Source organism: Solanum pennellii, chromosome 11 (assembly GCF_001406875.1).
Source record: "Solanum pennellii chromosome 11, SPENNV200".
NCBI classification, from domain to species: domain Eukaryota; kingdom Viridiplantae; phylum Streptophyta; class Magnoliopsida; order Solanales; family Solanaceae; genus Solanum; species Solanum pennellii.
Window position 1 is genome coordinate 37,271,968 of NC_028647.1, and position 17,632 is coordinate 37,289,599.

Here is a 17,632-nt window from a genome sequence, read left to right on the forward strand (position 1 = left end):
GAAGGTACACGGCAACACATATGCAAGCACATGTGTTACCAACAGCCAAGAGACAAGCCCCAACCGAATCGGTTAGGGTGGTTAGGGGGCAGGCGTGAAGGATCACGTGGGGACAAGCTCCCTAACTGATTCTAGGTCTTAAATAACGTCTCTAACTAACTAAATAACCTAGGACCAACTAAAATTAACTAACTAGGTTGCCTGAAATCCTGAGACATAACTGGGTGACCTAAACGAATAACTAACTAAAGAAACACCCTAGTACCTAACCTAAGATGGTCCAAAAGGGTTGGTTATTGTCTTAACTATTTAGGGGTACTTTAGTTATTAGCCTAGGTTACTTAATTAATTAAATTAGAAACTTAATTAATTAATTTAAATTGACAAAACTGAAATCACCAAGTAATTTCCAGATTCGGTTAAGTCAAGTAAGAGACAACCTAGTACCTAACCTACGATGGTACAAATGGTTTGTTATGGTCCTAATGACTTAGGGGTACTTAAGTAATTAACCTAGGTCACTTTATTAACTAAATTCGCACCTTAATTAATCAAAAAGCATGGTCAAACCCGAATTAGGCTACGTCAAATTTTCTCCTATTTGTAGTCGAATTAGGAGGGGCGTTTTAGGTAATTTAAGTGGAAAGTATTTAGGGTAACCTATGGGACGTCTATATATAAATATTAAGTCAGTTATAGAGCAGAATTACACGTCCCAAACCAGAACCACACGAAATTCTCTTAATCTTTCAAGAACGCTCTCTTTTCCAAACTCAATTGAAGAACTAGAAAAAGCATAAGGAAGAAACTAAGGTTTTGAAGTTTCCAACCAAGATTTAGTGGATTCTTCACCTATAATGTATGTTTATTCATCATTGAAATATCTTTATTCAAGGAGTCAATTCCAATGATTTTCAAAGATGATCAAAAATATGATTTGTCTAATTTATGATTCTAGCCGTGTAAAAGTTTTCGAATCAATGTTTTAGAATTAAATTGATATCAATGCTATGTTTTAAAGCTTTTTTTGTTATGAACCCATGAAAACCATGAAGATTCCTATTTTAAATATTTTATGGTTTAAGTAATCATGCCTCGATACTTATGAATTAATGAGTAGTTTCTTATGGGCTTTCTAATGATTTAAAGATTATATGCAATTGATGTCTAATTGGTATTAGATTGTTAAGTCTATGTTGAATTGACCTAGTTACATCTACTATTATTATTTATAGTTGGAATTGATGATCATCGCCTTGTCAGCACTATTTAAAGTATTATGATGATTTCTCTAAATGATTATGTGAAGTATGATCATATCTATGAACATGCTAGTTATGTGATAGTATATTCTCTCCTATGGATATTAGGTGATCACGTTGGATTATGACTATGTGTTTATCTATGTAGCCTTAAAATTGATACATGATTATTCCTACTTTAATATATAAGTCTATGATGATTATATCGATAATGCTTAATAATATATAGGGGTACATAATGATGATAGGGGTCATTCCTAATTGCTTCAAAGTATGATATGTATATGAAATAAAGTAAAGTATGTTTTTTCTTGTTTTGGTAGACTAGTGTCCCTTACTTGATACATGTATACGATGAATATGAATATCTTGAGTTGGTAGGCTTATGCACCTTTGTCTTGTATGTGTATGGAAGAATCTCTAATGAATGTCTATGATCGGCAGACCTAATATGGTGACCTTCTAAGCATGACTAGTATGAGGAATCGTCTATATAAAGAAGGTTAATAATGATCTATCCTTAGAGACCATCGAATGGCAGCCCTTGTTGACCCATCTTTGGTAGGTACATTATGACATGTAATGACTAAGAGATGGTACCTTTTCATATGTCCTTTAGATTGAACTTACTGTATGAGAAGAAGGGCTACAACATAGCGAATATGTTATGGTTTGAATCTCTACTTGAGAATGAGACTAGAGTGCAACGTAGCTCTACTTGAGAATGAGACTAGAGTACATAAAAGACAATCATATTCCTTAACCACGTGCCTACATGGGATGTGCCCTCGTTCTACTCTTTGCAAGTAGAACACCCTTATAGAAGTAGGTTGGAACTCCGGATTCCATGCCTAGCTATATGGTCTATGTCGGTTATTGCCTATTCTCATCATGTGAGGTACATTCCAGTGTTGGATAAGTCCTAGGAAGTTTAGGTAGTGAAATGGACGCTATCTATACATTGCACGACTAGACTTTGAAGATATTAGTATGTGAGACCCTAGGTCTTTCCTAGTCCATTATGTGAAGTCTTTAGTGAATGATATGTCATCTTATTGACTTAGTGAATGATCACATCTTTAGCTAACGTATGATTAATAGAACGTGCTCTATCTAGAGTAGCATTGAGGGTTGCTTAGGTAAGCTTGAAGAGGGTGTATGGGCGGTCTCTTCTTGTTCTACCTATGTGAATCTTAGAGTAACCTTAGGTAGGGAGTTAATGAAACGAATAAGAGAATCCTTTTATCTTAGGATAACCTTTGTTGATAAGAATGAAAGTTAAAAGAGGTTATGGCAAGGTTAAACTCAAATCACGGTAATGTGCTTCAATATTGATAAAATGCTTATGTGATATCTGCTATGTTTCTAAGGTGTTAAATGTTGTTCTTACACTTATACTATGAAGTCTTAATAAAAAAAAACATGTTTTATACGAATGTCCATTTTCATGATTTAATGCATACGCCATACTTAGTACAAGTGTTTGTACTAATTTCATACATTTTGTTTGTCTTCAAAGGTGTAGGTGAAATTTGAAAGGAGTCTCAATGTTGAAGCTTGAATTTGTGTTCATTCAAGCAACAAGTTTTGTATGTCCTGACTTTATCTGAGGACATCTTGATGTTTAGTTTTTCTTATTGAAGTATTGTAATAGACATAGCTATTTTCTATATTCATATGTCTAAGATGTCGACTTTTAGACTTAGTCTCTCATTATATTATTCTATAAAAGAGATATTTTGAAGTAATATTATTTATTATGAAAAGTTATAATTCCGTACTACTTTTCATACATGTATGCAATGAATGGTAAGAAAAGTCTTGTCTTAGACCTCTAAGAAGAGGTCGACGATGCCGTTTTGCAATTTCAGATTGCACCCTAACATCTAGGTTATGGTTATGGGTCGTGACACTACACCTTTATATAGACAAAATTATATGGAATTAGTACATTGCATGTATAAGTATGTTGTAATGCATAAAATTGTGGAAAAAGGATATTTGTATAAAACATGCCCTTTTGAGTAAAAATTCATATCATAAGTATAAGAATGACATATAACACCAACACCACATATATTACACAAGATAACTTCAAAACACATAAGCATGAGACCTTCCTACTGAAGGTGATTCTAAGGCTCACTTGAGTGACTTATGAAGCGACCGCCCATACAATCCCTTCACACAAACAAAAATGATCCTTTAGATTGCCATAAATAAGATTATTCCAATTTCGTTAAGTAGAATACTTACCTAGAATTACTCTAATACTCACCTAAGTAAGACATGAAGATGCCGCCCATAAACCCTCTTTGAACCAACCTAAGCAATTCTCAAAGCTACTCGAGGTAGATACATTTTCATTAACATACCTTCATTTATGTCATTATATCCATTATACCATTTAAAAGACCTTGAACCATTAAGAACTTTCACATAATGGTCTTGGAGAAGACCTTGGGACTCACATGATAATATCTTCAAAGCCTAGTCGTGCAATGTCTAGGTAGTGTCCCATTCCACTACCTAAATTTTCTAGTACTTATCCAACACTAGCATAGAACTAGGACACATCCCATGTAGGCACATGGTTATGGAATATCGAGGTTTTTTTTTTTTAACTATAGTCTCCTTCTCAAGTAGAGTTACATCGCACTCTAGTCCCCTACTTATGTAAAGCTACAACCCATAACATATTCACTCGGTGCTAGATTTTGTTCTTATAGAGTAAGTTTAATCATCAAAAGGTATATGAGAAGGTACCGTCTCTTTGTCCTACCAACTCATAATACCCCTACCAAGAATGGGTTCAGTAGGGGTGCCACTCAAGGTCTATAAGTATAGCTCATTCTTAAAATTCTTCTTATTTAGAAGGTACCATGTATTAGTAATGCTTACAAGGGCATCATCTTCGGTCAACCGATACTAGACCTTCATTCAACATTCAGTCATACACGTACAAAAAAAAAGGTGCATAAGCCTACTAAGTCAAGATGTTCATATTCATTTTCTTCATGTATCAAGTAAGGGACATAGGTATACCCAATAAAGAAACTCTTCATTATAATCATATGACATATAGCATAACATTCAAGAATTACATAGAGATAACATAGTATACTTGCTAGTCATCCTACTCACTTAATATAACTTATCATGATGTTCATATAGTCAACTAGGAAGATTCACCCTCCCACATGAAGTATGCATACATAAGGCATTACTATAGCCTATAATGATCACATCTATTCAATTGTAAGAAAACATACTAGATTTCGTAAATACACATTACTCATATAAACCTTCACAATGATCACCCATCAAAGGTATAACATAACAACATTATAATACATAAAGTAATGCCGACGAGTCCACATTGTTCACATGTATATCGCGTAAGCACCACTAGCATAAATTGACCATACCAATAATCATCATAGATTAAGACCTATACTATACAATATAGAGAGTGTTAGGTCAACATACCATTAATCTAATCGTACAACTTCAATCTATAGCCAATTCAACCAACTCCATATTCAAAGGCTCTTACCAATAGCCGTTATCATTAATTCAACTCAATAGTCTCAATATACAATGAATTCATAGTAATAAAATACAAATTCATCAATTAAGGACAGACTACATATTATTCTAACATAATTATTTGATAATTCAATAGCAAAAATTAATCTACACGAGAAATCAATAGTATTGAGACATAATGACTTCACCCATGAAATAGTCGAAACTAGGATTGCATGGTTTGCATGGGTTCATAATGTTTTTAGGTTTAAAATCATCAAATTGAAATCAATTAAATCATAATGCAATTATTCAAAACGTTTCATGCAAGAACCCATGGCTAGATTTTTATTTACTGTGGTTTCACGGTACTTTCAATTCTTTTTCCTTAAGTTTAGTGTGTGTCAGAGGACTCTTTGAAGTAGTTTTAATGTATTTTTCTTTGTGTTTGCAGGAAAAACTATCTAGAATGAAAATGATGAAGATGTGCTGAAAATTTCAAAAAAGATGACCTACAGAGCCATTGACGGTCCGTCTACCCATCGACGGTCCATTGGTTGAAACCTCGCCATGAAGATGTTATGTTGCAAAGGAAAGATCGGGAAATTCTAACTAATTGTGAGGATACGGAAGGGATGACGGTCCTTCTTCTCATCGACGAACCATCCTGGTGATTCATTGGTAATAACAGAATGTAGCCTAAGAACCCTATTTGATAGATTGTAAGTGTGGAGCAACGAAGTCCATTGACGAACCATCATCCTGTAAACGGACCTTAGTCTTTGTCCATCAATGGTAACATAGAGTTGGAGAAGAAAAAACTGAAAATAGAGTATAAGTATTGACCAAAGAAGGTGTCAACGATTCGTCGTTACCTCGACGGTCCGTCGGTCAGGTCGTTCACGCGAGACACATTTTTTGACAGATTTCCTCATTTAGGTTACCCTTTATGTTTTGTATTCTTTTATTCTAAATAGGGCCAAAAAACTCGTTTTTGGACTCTTGGTTTTTTTCAAATTTGTAATATTGGTTTTTGAATATTGGGTTTTGGAAAATACTTCATTTTTCTAAAATCGTTTATCGCATTATTTTCTCGAATTCAAGTGATTTTCTGGATTTTCTTCAATTTCATCAAAGTAAGTACATGAATTCTTGTCTAATAAATATGAATTGTGTAATTATGAACATGAGCAAATAAATCCATAACTAGGGTTGTGGGAACCATGACTAATTAACTAAGTAAAACTAGATAAAATAACAATTCTCGAATATTTTCTTGCATGCATTGATAATTCTTTCGTTTAGAAGTTTTTTTAACGAGTGCACGCATTAGAACTCGCGTTGTTGCTACTTTCCGTACCAAGCAGGTAGATAATAACAAAAGAATGATCAACGTAGATATACTACTAATAGCTAGTGTCGATTGGTGTAAAGTAATAACTAATACATACATTGATTATGATGCTTAATATGAGGTAAATGGTAAGGTTTACCAAAGTACACACACGTATCCAGAACAAGGTACGGAGTGAAATTCACTAGTTGCCGGACTAAAGAACTAGTGATACATAACTTACCACTTTGCATGCAAGATACTAGGATAAAGTTGTTACAGCTAGGGTTACTGCGTTTCGAACCTATGGAGAACAGTTAAACCCTAGTTTCTCTCATCATTTTATAAACATCAAATATTTGAACTAGCTACTTGTTTACTTAAAATTAATAAATTTGTTTTCTTACACAAAATTCCCCATTTAATTGTTTGTTTCTGGAAAGGACTTGGATAAATAGAAGTAATCGTAGATTAAAGTTAAGTCTTAATCATTTTCCTTGTGGGATCGACCCTAACCTAATATTTGGGTTCTTTACATGATACAACTGCTTATACTTCTCTATGGAAGTATAGTTTGAGTGTATAAAATTATGGCGCCGCAGCCGGGGAAAATTGCATTTTCGATTAACTTTAAGAACATTATAGAATTTTAGTCAACAATTTCTTGATTTAACTTTTTGTTTGTTTGTTTTTATCTCTCGCCGGCCTAGTTTTAGTGTATGCCAAGTACACGTAGTCGAGGAGAACCAATACTTTCACTTGATCCAAAACTAAGACGCACACTTCACATAATGAATATTCAAGACAATCTTCTTATATAGATGATGAGATCAACCCTCAATTCCCCCGCCGGTTGATGCTTATAATTGAGTGGTTGTTGATAACACTGGTGAAGGTAATCCGAGGAGGCAACCTCCTACCCCACAACCTCAAGAGTACTATAGAGGAAATGTTAACATCACTGAATCTGATTGGCCACTTGTCCTACCTTCTCTACCACATGGTCATACTTTTGTGGTAACTAGTAGCTTGATGCAGATGCTCACCGCTAGAGGTTTGTTTTCGGGGCTACCATATGAGGATCCACATACTCACATCGCCAAACTAAGTCGGTGTGTAAGAGTTGTGTAGGGAGGTAAGACATAGACATGGATGTAATTGGATTAAGGGTGTTCCCTCTCTAACTAACGGGGGAGGCCGTAATTTTATTTACTGAGTTTCCCTAAAATTCAATCTTTACTTGTGAGCAATTTAAAAATATGTGTTCCAATCAAGGTATTACCCGGTTTCTAAAAAGCTAAACCACAAAGATAGAGTGAAAAAATTTGTGTCATTACCAGGGGAGTTAGTAAGAAGTTCTTAAGATAGGTTCAAATAATTCTTGAGAAGTATCCCAAACCACTGCATTGATGATGAGTCACTGAAAGAGTACTTGTATGGACAGCTAGATGATTATAATAAAGCAGTGCTTGATATTATTGCAAGTGGTTCTTATGGGGAGTGTACTTATGCAATTATCGCTGAGAAGTTAGAGAAAATCTCCCGAAATAATAAAGCTTGGAGCACTAGGAAGTCGGATACTAGGAGAAACACTTTTGCAGTGCAAGCTTCACATAACCCAGATGCAGATAATATTCGTGAAGAGATGACTCAAATGAGAAGTGAGCTTGGGTTGGTGTGAAAACATGTCAACGGGGGTATAGAAAATGTAAATGCGGTGAACTATTTGGCTAAACCACGACCACTAATTGATGAGTACTACTATGAAGAAGATTCCTAAGAAGTGAATGAGCAGACGGGGGGTTTCTGGCCGAACGCCCAAGGCTACAATCAGGAAAATTGGCGCAAATGTCAAGGAAATCTAGGTCGGAACTATGGGAATTACAACTGAGAAGGTCACTATGTTTGAGATGGCAACTACAACTGCGACAACAACTTAAACCGAGGCAACTATGGTAACAGAAAAAATAAGAGTGGTCCCTATGTTCCACCTCAAAATCGGGAAGTTGCTCCTAGGGATTGTGGAGGTAGTATGGCGCGAGTTGAGGATATGTTGCAGAAGATGATGAGGAGGTTTGATGCTAGTGATGAGCACGCCAAAGAGTTGAGAGGTGATTTATCAAACATTGGGCAAATGGTGGATGCACATGTAATCATAATCAAGCACCTTGAGTTGCAAATAGCCCAATTGTCCTCTACTATGAACCTACGCCAACCGGGTACTCTTCGTAGAAATATTGAGCATAATCTAAAAAATAATGGACATTGTATGGAAGTCACTACTCGAGGGGGTAAGATAACCATGGATCAACCTATGTCGTTTGGCGTCGAAGATGAGACGAGAGGATATGATGAGGTACAGGAAGTTAGTGGTTAGTTGGTAGATAAAATAGGGAAAGAAGCTGAGACACCCGAAAAAGTGACCCCCATTCCTAGACCCCCCCCCCCATTTCCGTAAATATTGGTGAAAAAGATCGAAGATGGTAATTACCGACATTTCATTATTATATTGAAACATCTTTCCATAAATGTCCCTTTGATAGAAGCTCTTGAACAAATACCCGGTTATGCGATGTTCAAGAACGATATGGTCACTAATAAGAGAATGATTAGTTTTGAGGATGATGATCGGATGCAACATTATAGTGGTATTGCTATAAGGTCTCTTGTGCTAAAGAAAGAAGATCCGGGTGCTTTCTTTATTTACAAGAAATTTGGTTTGGGTGACCCAAAGTCCACTGCGATGCGGCTACTGATGGGCGATCGAACGGTGAAAAGGCCTGTTGGGATACTCCATGATGTGCTATTAAATGATGAGACAAATATTTTTCCGGCCGATTTTGTGATTCTCAATTCTGAGGTGGACTTTGAGATGCCTATTATTCTTGGGATACCTGTCCTTACTACCGGTCGTGCATTAGTTGATATTAATAGAAGGCAGATAATGTTCTGGTTGATTAATGAAGAAACGACTTTTAACATCTGTAGGTCCATGAGGAAGAATGATGATCTCCAATCAGTATCTGCGATATCCTACAAGGTTGAGAGGTCGTCCGAGGAACAAATAGAAGAGCTTCTTGTTGTTGAGGCACTACCGACAGTGATCATGAATTTTGAGAGTGTCTGTATCAAAGAGTATGGGTTATTGGTTGCGGCAATTGATCGAGGTGATGTTCGATTCAAACCAAGGAAAATGAATATATATATAAAGCATCGCTAGTCTCCACCGTGAAACCATCTATTGAGGAGGCTCCAAAATTGGAGCTTAAGGCTCTACCACCTCATTTGAGGTATGTATTCTTGGGGAAAGATGACACTTTGCCGGTACTTATTGCATTAGATTTGAATATGCAACAAGTAGAATGTTTGGTTGAAGTGTTCAAGAGGTTCAAGAAAGATATTGGGTGGAGTATTGCGGATATTATTGGGATCCCTCCCAGTATTTATTCACATAAAATCCAACTCATGCCCGATTATAAGCCCAGTATTGAGCACCAGCAAAGAAGGAAATTATTAAGTGGTTAGATGTTGGAGTCATATGTCTAATCGCTTATAGTAGTTGGGTATGCCCTATTCAGTGTGTGACAAAGAAAGGGGGAATGATTGTGGTGCCTAATGAGAAAAATGAGCTTGTTCCAATTCGATAGGTGACCGGATGAAGAGTGTGTATGGATTATCAGAAATTGAATGCATGGATTGACAAGGACCATTTTCCTATGACCTTAATCGATCAGATGTTAGATAGGCTTGAAGGAAAGGGGTGGTATTATTTTCTTGATGGTTATTCGGGTTACGATCAAATATCTATTGCACCAAAATATAAAGAGAAAACCACTTTTATTTGTACTTATGGAACTTTCACGTTTAAGAGCATGCCCTTTGGGTTTTATATGCACCAGCTACTTTTCCGAGATGTATGATGTCCATAATCCCTGATATGGTGGAGGACACAATTGAGGTATTTATAGATGATTTTTCTTTTGTTTGTGACTCGTTTGATCATTGTTTGAATCACATGTCCGAAGTTGACAAAAGATTTAAAGATTGCAACCTTGTGCTAAATTTTGAAAAACATGACTTTGTGGTGAAAGTAGGTATTGTATTGGGCCATCACAACTCAGAGAAGTGTATAGAGGTTGATCGAGATAAAGTCGAGGTGATAGAGAGACTTCCTCCACCCATATCTGTAAAAGGTATGAGGAGTTTCATTGGGCATGCGGGTTTCTACCGGAGGTTCATCAAGGATTTTTCAAAAATTGCACATCCTCTGTGCAAGTCGATATTTTGATGATAGTGTAAATTGCGCCCATTATTATTTCCCCGTATTGCAGCAAGCTATTTGAGGTTATGTGTGATGCTAGTAGGGTTGCTCTTGGTGTAGTTTTGGGTCAAAGAAGAGATAAAATCCTTCACCTCGCTTACTATGCCAGTAAAGACCTTAATGAAACCCAAAAGAACTACACTGTGACTGAACAAGAGCTTTTTGCGGTGTTCTTTGCTTTACAAAAATTTCGATCCTATTTGCTTGGAACAAAAGGTATAGTGCATATTGATCATTCTGCCTTGACATATTTGATGGCAAAGAAGGATGTGAAACCGAGGTTGATTCGTTGGGTATTACTGTTGCAAGAATTTGACTTTGAAGTGAAAGAGAGAAAAGGGACCAAAAATCAAGTTGCCGATAACAAGTCCCCACTAGAGTCGAGCTATGCAAGAATTCGGTGAAAATGCTGAAATTGATAATACTTTCCTTAATAAGCATGTATTGGCCCCTTCTCAAAACTTGATTCCATGGATCGCTGATTTTGCAAATTACTTGGCTAGTGATATCGTCCCATCGGACTTGTCTTTTCATCAAAGGAAAAATTTCGTTCATGATGTGAAAAAGTTCTTTTGGGATGATCCATATTTATATAGGAGTTTTGACGATGGTCTTATTCAGTGTTGCGTCCGGAAGTCGAGATGTTGAGTGTTTTGGAGGCATGCCACACCTCGCCTTTGGGTGGGCATCATAGTGGTATCTGGATAGCCCATAAAATCTTTGAATGTTGCTACTATTGTCCAACAATCCACAAAGATGCTCATGAGTTCGCCAAGGCATGTGATAAGTGCCAAAGAGAGGGAGGTGTTTCTAGACGGAAAGAACTCCCTTGAAATCGCATTCTTGTAATTGAGTTGTTTGACGTGTGGGGTATTAACTTTATAGGCCCTTTACTGTGTTCTCATGTGATGAAGTATATTTTTTGGTGGTTGACTATGTGTCAAAATGAGTGGAAGCCATAACACTTGCAAATAATGAAGGGAAGAGTGTCACCGCGTTCTTGAAAAAGAACATATTTCCAAATTTTGCACCCAATGGTCCATTATTAGTTATGGGGGTTACCACTTTTGCAACATGTTTTTCAAATGATTGTTGGAGAAATATGGGGTTCGCCGCAATGTGGCCACGCCATACCATCCTTAGACTAGTGGGCAAGTTAAGGTGTCAAATAGAGAAATCATGTAGATTCTGGTGTAAATGGTGAATGCAAATAGAACGAATTGGTCAAGGAAAATTGATGATGCTCTTTGGAAAAGCTTGTCACATCAGAACGGATTGGTCAAGGATGACTCCCATAGGTACGTCCCCATACCAACTTTTATTTGGGAAAGCTTCTCACTTGCTTGTTGAGTTAGAGCATAAAACCATGCAGGTAATGAAAAAACTGCAAATGGATTGGAATGAGGCTGTGGAACAGAGCTTAAATGGGTTGAATGAGCTTGATGAATTTCACTTAAAGGTATATGTAAGTTCATCCCTTTACAAAGAAAATATGAAGAAGTACCATGACCAAAAGATTGAGAAGCGTGATTTTGTTGTTTAGGATTTAGTGCTTTAATTCAACTATAGGTTGCGCTTGTTAGCGGGAAAACTCAAATCCAAATGGACTGGTCGATTCTTGATCACACAAGTTTTCCCACATGGAGCGGTTGAATTGAAGAATAAGGAGGCTGTAAGGTTCAAGGTGAACGGGCAACGAATCAAAATCTACCTTGGGCATGTTGAAAAGGCGAATGAAGTGATCGAGTCATACCACTACACCATTTTCGGCCTACAGCAACACCACGTAAGTGTAGCCTAAACTAGCAAAAAGTGTGGCCTTTGAGAAAAGGCTACACTTTTGGACATTCAGCAACACTTTTTAGGGGCTGACCAAAAGAAGCGTAACCTTTGACATTAGGCAACACTTTTTAAATGTTTCCATCTTTGGCAACACTTATAAAGCGTAGCCAAATAGGTATAAGGGCACGCTTTGAAGACGTGCATTAGCAACACCTATTTTTTGTTAGACTACACTTAAAAGCATTGCCTTTTCAGATTTATTGGTCACACTTAAAAAGTGTTGCCTTTTATTGGTCATCAATTGCAACATTTATAACGTGTAACTTTATATCTCATCTATTGCAACACTTATAAGGTGTTACTTTATTTGTCAGCTATAGCAACACTTATAAATTGTTACTTTATATCTCATCTATAGCAACACTTATAAAGTGTTGATTTTATATCTCATCTAGAGCAACACTTACAAAGTGTAACTTTATATCTACCTAAAGCAACACTTACAAAGTGTAACTTCAACATTTATAAGCCTACATGTAGCACAAATATATATAATATATTTACATACATACAAGTGACCTAAAACACAAATGAACTAATTAATCATTAAATTAAAGCTAAATATTTCAAATAAACTTCGAGAAATATTTCATGTACAACCAAAACATAGAAAGTGATTGCTTAAAGATCTCTAATATCAACAAAATCCAAAAACCCAAAAGTGTCATTCAAACGTATATGACAACAATAAAAAAATTTCTTCATCTTAAGCCACAATGGATCGAGTGTACTTCTGGCCAAATTCAAATTCAATTACCTGCATTTTCCTGCACATTTAAAATAAAATTATAAGTTTGTGAATTAATTGTGGAAGTGCATAATCAGAGAGAATTCACTGTAAGACAACAAATACAAATCTAAATACAATTTCAATGTAAAAATTACACATTATAAGGAATACAACATTTGTGCAGTCTTCTGTTGTTGGCTCTCAAAAATTAAACTTCAAAAGTTTAATTTGTGTAGTCTTCTCTTGTAAACTTCAATGTAAAAATTACACACAAGTAGTTCAAACAAACCAGTGATGACCACTGGAAACAAGGTTCATAACATAGTGTAGAAGTGTCCACAAAAATCAATACATAACAACATGACATGATATTTTCAAAGAACTGCAGCATAGTGTAGCTGCTGAAGGAAGATGGGGAAGTCTGACTAAGTGTGGGGTTACGGAGACCACGACGGTCCGTCGTGACTTTGACGGTCCATCCTGCAGGTTCGTCATGAAGTTCAGAGAAGTAATCCCAGTACCCATATTCTAAGAGTTTAACTAAGTGTGGGGTTACGGAGTCCACGACGGTCCGTCGTAACTGTGACGGTCCGTCCTGCAGGTTCGTCATGAAGATCAGAGAAGTAATCCCAGTAACCATATTCCAAGAGTTTAAGTGTTTTGGAACCGAGACCCTCGACGGACCGTCGTGTCTGTGGCGGTCTGTAGGTGGCAGCGTAGTGCAGCTGCTGAAGGAAGATGGGGAAGTCTAAGTGTGGGGTTACGGAGTCCACGACGGTCCGTCGAGTCTATGACGGTCCGTCCTGCAGGTTCGTCATGATGTTCAGAGAAGTAATCCCAGTAATCCCAGTACTCATATTCCAAGAGAAGTAATCTCTAGGGCAAGGTTCATCATCAGACAGTGAATAAAAAAGACACAAACAAAAAATACAGACCAGAGAAATGTTTAGTAAGAAGAGAAGGAATGCTATAAAAAAAACATAAACAAAATCTTGAACAAGGAAAAGATTTAACAGACAGTGAACAAAAAATAGAGGACCAGGCTGCAAGAAATTCCCCTGCAGATTTTCCTCTCCAATTTTCTCTGCCTTGTCTGTAGTTTAAACAAGTAAACATTAAGGATCTATCAAGCATAATAAATCTACCCACAAGATCTTCTATTAATGGTCAAGCTCTAGATGGTTTCTCTACCCTACAAAGGTAAAGGTTTGCAAACCATTAAACTCTATACTAATAACAATAGTAATAATTGTCTAGCATGTAGACATTTTAATCACAGGCTGCAGCACATTAATGTGTTAGTCACAGACTCCTCAGTTGCACAATACTAAAAGAACAGTTATTCAACTAACGATTCGAATGCTTAAACCAAAAACACAAACATTCTTAACAGTTATAAATTGGTGGACTAAACTTAGACAAGTAAAAATAAGTTTAGAATTTCATTACCAAGAACACCAACTAAACTAGAAGATAAACAATATTGACACTATTAACAGAGAATTTGAAATACAAAATACCTTTTGAAGAACCGAATCTTGAGCTGACCCCGAAGAAAATGGAAGATTTGTGCCTCTTACAGCTTGTGCACTACTTGCATCAATAGGTGAAGCAAGGTTAGATCCAACACACCCTGGTATATCTTGAAAATTCAATCCAGGGTTGTTTTGCAGCAATTAAGTGAATAAATGTCACATTTCTTCTCTCAGTTCTTCCTTTAGAGAAGTGATTTCATCGGCATGCTTTTGTTTTGGATTGTCAATTACCTCATCTTTCTTCAAAGAACTTGTTGTCACTGATCTACCATGACACCTAACTCGACCAGGCTGCTCCTTTCAAAACTCTGCCCTAAATGCATCATCAGCTGTTCCCCCAGAATTTTGGCGATTTTGAAGTTCAGCCTATTGAATAAAATTGGCATCCATAGTGAATTGTAAGTACTATTTCATTTCCAATCCTATGATAGAGATCATTAAAACATTATGGAAACTTTTCGTAAAAAATAATTAAACAATGTCGACAAATAATTGATATCTCCTCGAACTTGCACAAGAAGAAGAAGAAGAAGAAGGCATATGTGATTAAAATTTAAAGTAGTCAAACTCCCCACAATATAAATGTTAAGTCTGAATAAAGTTCACTAATAATACTCTTTGAAAAACTTACTATTGCAATTTGGGTATCAGCCTGGATTTCCTTTCCCGTCTTGGTACGAGTTGCAATAAATATTTCAGGCTTTGATGGTTCTTCGTTGTTGTCTTTGGCTGCACGCAACAGATTATATCAAAGGAAATTTTAAAAAATCAGTAAGTTCTTATAAAGTACAAAAAAATGAAAATCAAATTTTGTATGAAATGTCAGCTAAGTATTACCAATGCCACGCGTACTCTAGCAAAATTAATAGGTCCCATTCGATGCCTCCACTTTTGTTTTTTCCTGTTTTGAGAATTCATCTCGCATATAGCCTATTGTTAAAAACAAAGAGATAATTGAATTGATATGTATAAAAAGAATAGATATGACACAGAATTAGTCGATGAGTGGAAATGCACCATTTTAACCTTACTTGAACAGTTGGGTGTTTCCAATACTCGATCAACTGGCGGAATTGATTATTTGGAATGCCATCAGGACATTTTGCTAGCATATCCTCAAGGGTACTATTTTTATCAAAAAATTTCTTTTTAATTTTTTTCTTGTGTCGCCTCCAAGCATCACGAAGACCAGTCATCACCCACTTCTTTCCTTCTACTGGAAGTAGAAATTTGGACTATGCAAAATAAAATATATTTAGTTTTAGTAAGTAAACAAAAAATATGAATTCTCAAGAGTGGTTGTTTTTACATTGACGTATTCCCACATGTGCTTTTTAGTATCATTTGGCACCACATGCCAACTAGTGTACATCAAGCTGATGAATCAAGGATTCCTTGCAATTGTTCCTATAAAGTTTCTTAATTGTGACACTATCTTATTAGTTGGTCCCACCGCTTGTCCTTTATCAAATGTCACCTCCTTTCTTTCTTCCAAATTTCTTGCATGAATATCCTTACATGTTATATGTCCTCGAACTTTTTTTGGCTTCGACATTTCTAGATTGATGTAACAGACATGAAATAAGATATTTCTTTTATAATGAGTTCTAAATCTTACAAGGTTTAATACATACCTTTTGTACTACAGTCAATGTCAATTTCCTCTTCTTGTTCCACACGATCATCCAATCCTTTGTTATGTTCATTGATAATAGGAGTATGCATAAATTCGACATCACTTGTTGTGTTGTTGTCACATTTTGTTTCATCATCTTTGTGTATCCCTTGATCTTTTAGAAACTCATCAAGAGTACAAGCTGGTATGACCGGCTTCCTCTTTACCTATTTGCAATTCGGTAGATCAAGAATATCATGTCGTGCCTCTCCATTACCTAGTGTTGTTCCAGTCGCATGTGCTGAAGCAGTAACATCTTTATTGAATGACGTATGGAACCTAGAATTTTTCATAGGAAGTTTAGTTCCATTATCTTGAATGGACTCTTCAAATTGAAATAACCTCTATTTAGTTTGTCCTTTCCCTGCATTCATACGTGAGGTTCTAAGCTCTTCCCTTCAAGACGATTGAATGACTGATTTGTGCCCAAGCAATTTACTCTTTCCTTGTTGTGGAATGAAATCCTCAAAATTCTTTCTTTTATGTGATATTGGTGCCTGCTCTTTCTTAGCTTTATCATTGTGTTCATTTGCAAGTTGTTCTCTCTTAATCTTGAATTTGTTGGCCAATTCAGCACTTGATCGGTATTGCATATCAACATCCAGATTCTTCAATGGACTTTGAGCTTTGTTTGGATTCAAACCCTTTTTCTTTAGCATTGTTGATTGATTCATTGTTTTTGCTTTGTTTAAATCTCTTCAAGTTGTTTCCCAATAGTAAGTAAACCTACAAAATAATAAGATTGTTTAAGTGAAAAAGTAGCAGGACGGATTCAAATTGGAAGAACTACATGAACAAACAGAAAAAATTGGTAACATATGAAACAAGATATTTCAAACAACTGCAGAGCTTATGACGGTCCGTCGTGCTTGTGACGGTCCGTAGGTGGCAGCGTAGTGCAGCTGCTGAAGGAAGATGGGGAAGTCTGACTAAGTGCGGGGTTACGGAGACCACGACGGTCCGTCGAGTGTGTGACGGTCCGTCCTGCAGGTTCGTCATGAAGTTCAGAGAAGTAATCCAGTACCCATATTCCAAGAGTTTAAGTGTTTTGGAACGAAGACCCTCTACGGACCGTCATGCTTGTGACGGTCCGTAGGTGGCAGCGTAGTGCAGCTGCTGAAGGAAGATGGGGAATTCTAAGTGTGGGGTTACAGAGTCCACGACGGTCCATCGAGTTTATGACGGTCCGTCCTGCTGGTTCGTCATGAAGTTCAGAGAAGTAATCCCAGTACCCATTGTTAGACGCTTGATTATCAGTTAGACTCTGTAATATTATTAGGTTATTTTGAGACTTTTATCATTGAGTGTTGGTGATTTTTGTTGACTAACACCTGCAGCGATCTCAACAAGAAATTGCATCTCCTTCTTGACAAGAGAAACAATCTTACATCATTCTTCCTCACCCT

At 36.5% G+C, this 17,632-nt stretch overlaps 1 pseudogene; it reads right to left on the reverse strand.

Moving 5' to 3' along the window:
• Positions 1-14,025: 14,025 nt before the first annotated feature.
• Positions 14,026-15,619, reverse strand: LOC114074734 (annotated as a pseudogene).
• Positions 15,620-17,632: the final 2,013 nt, after the last annotated feature.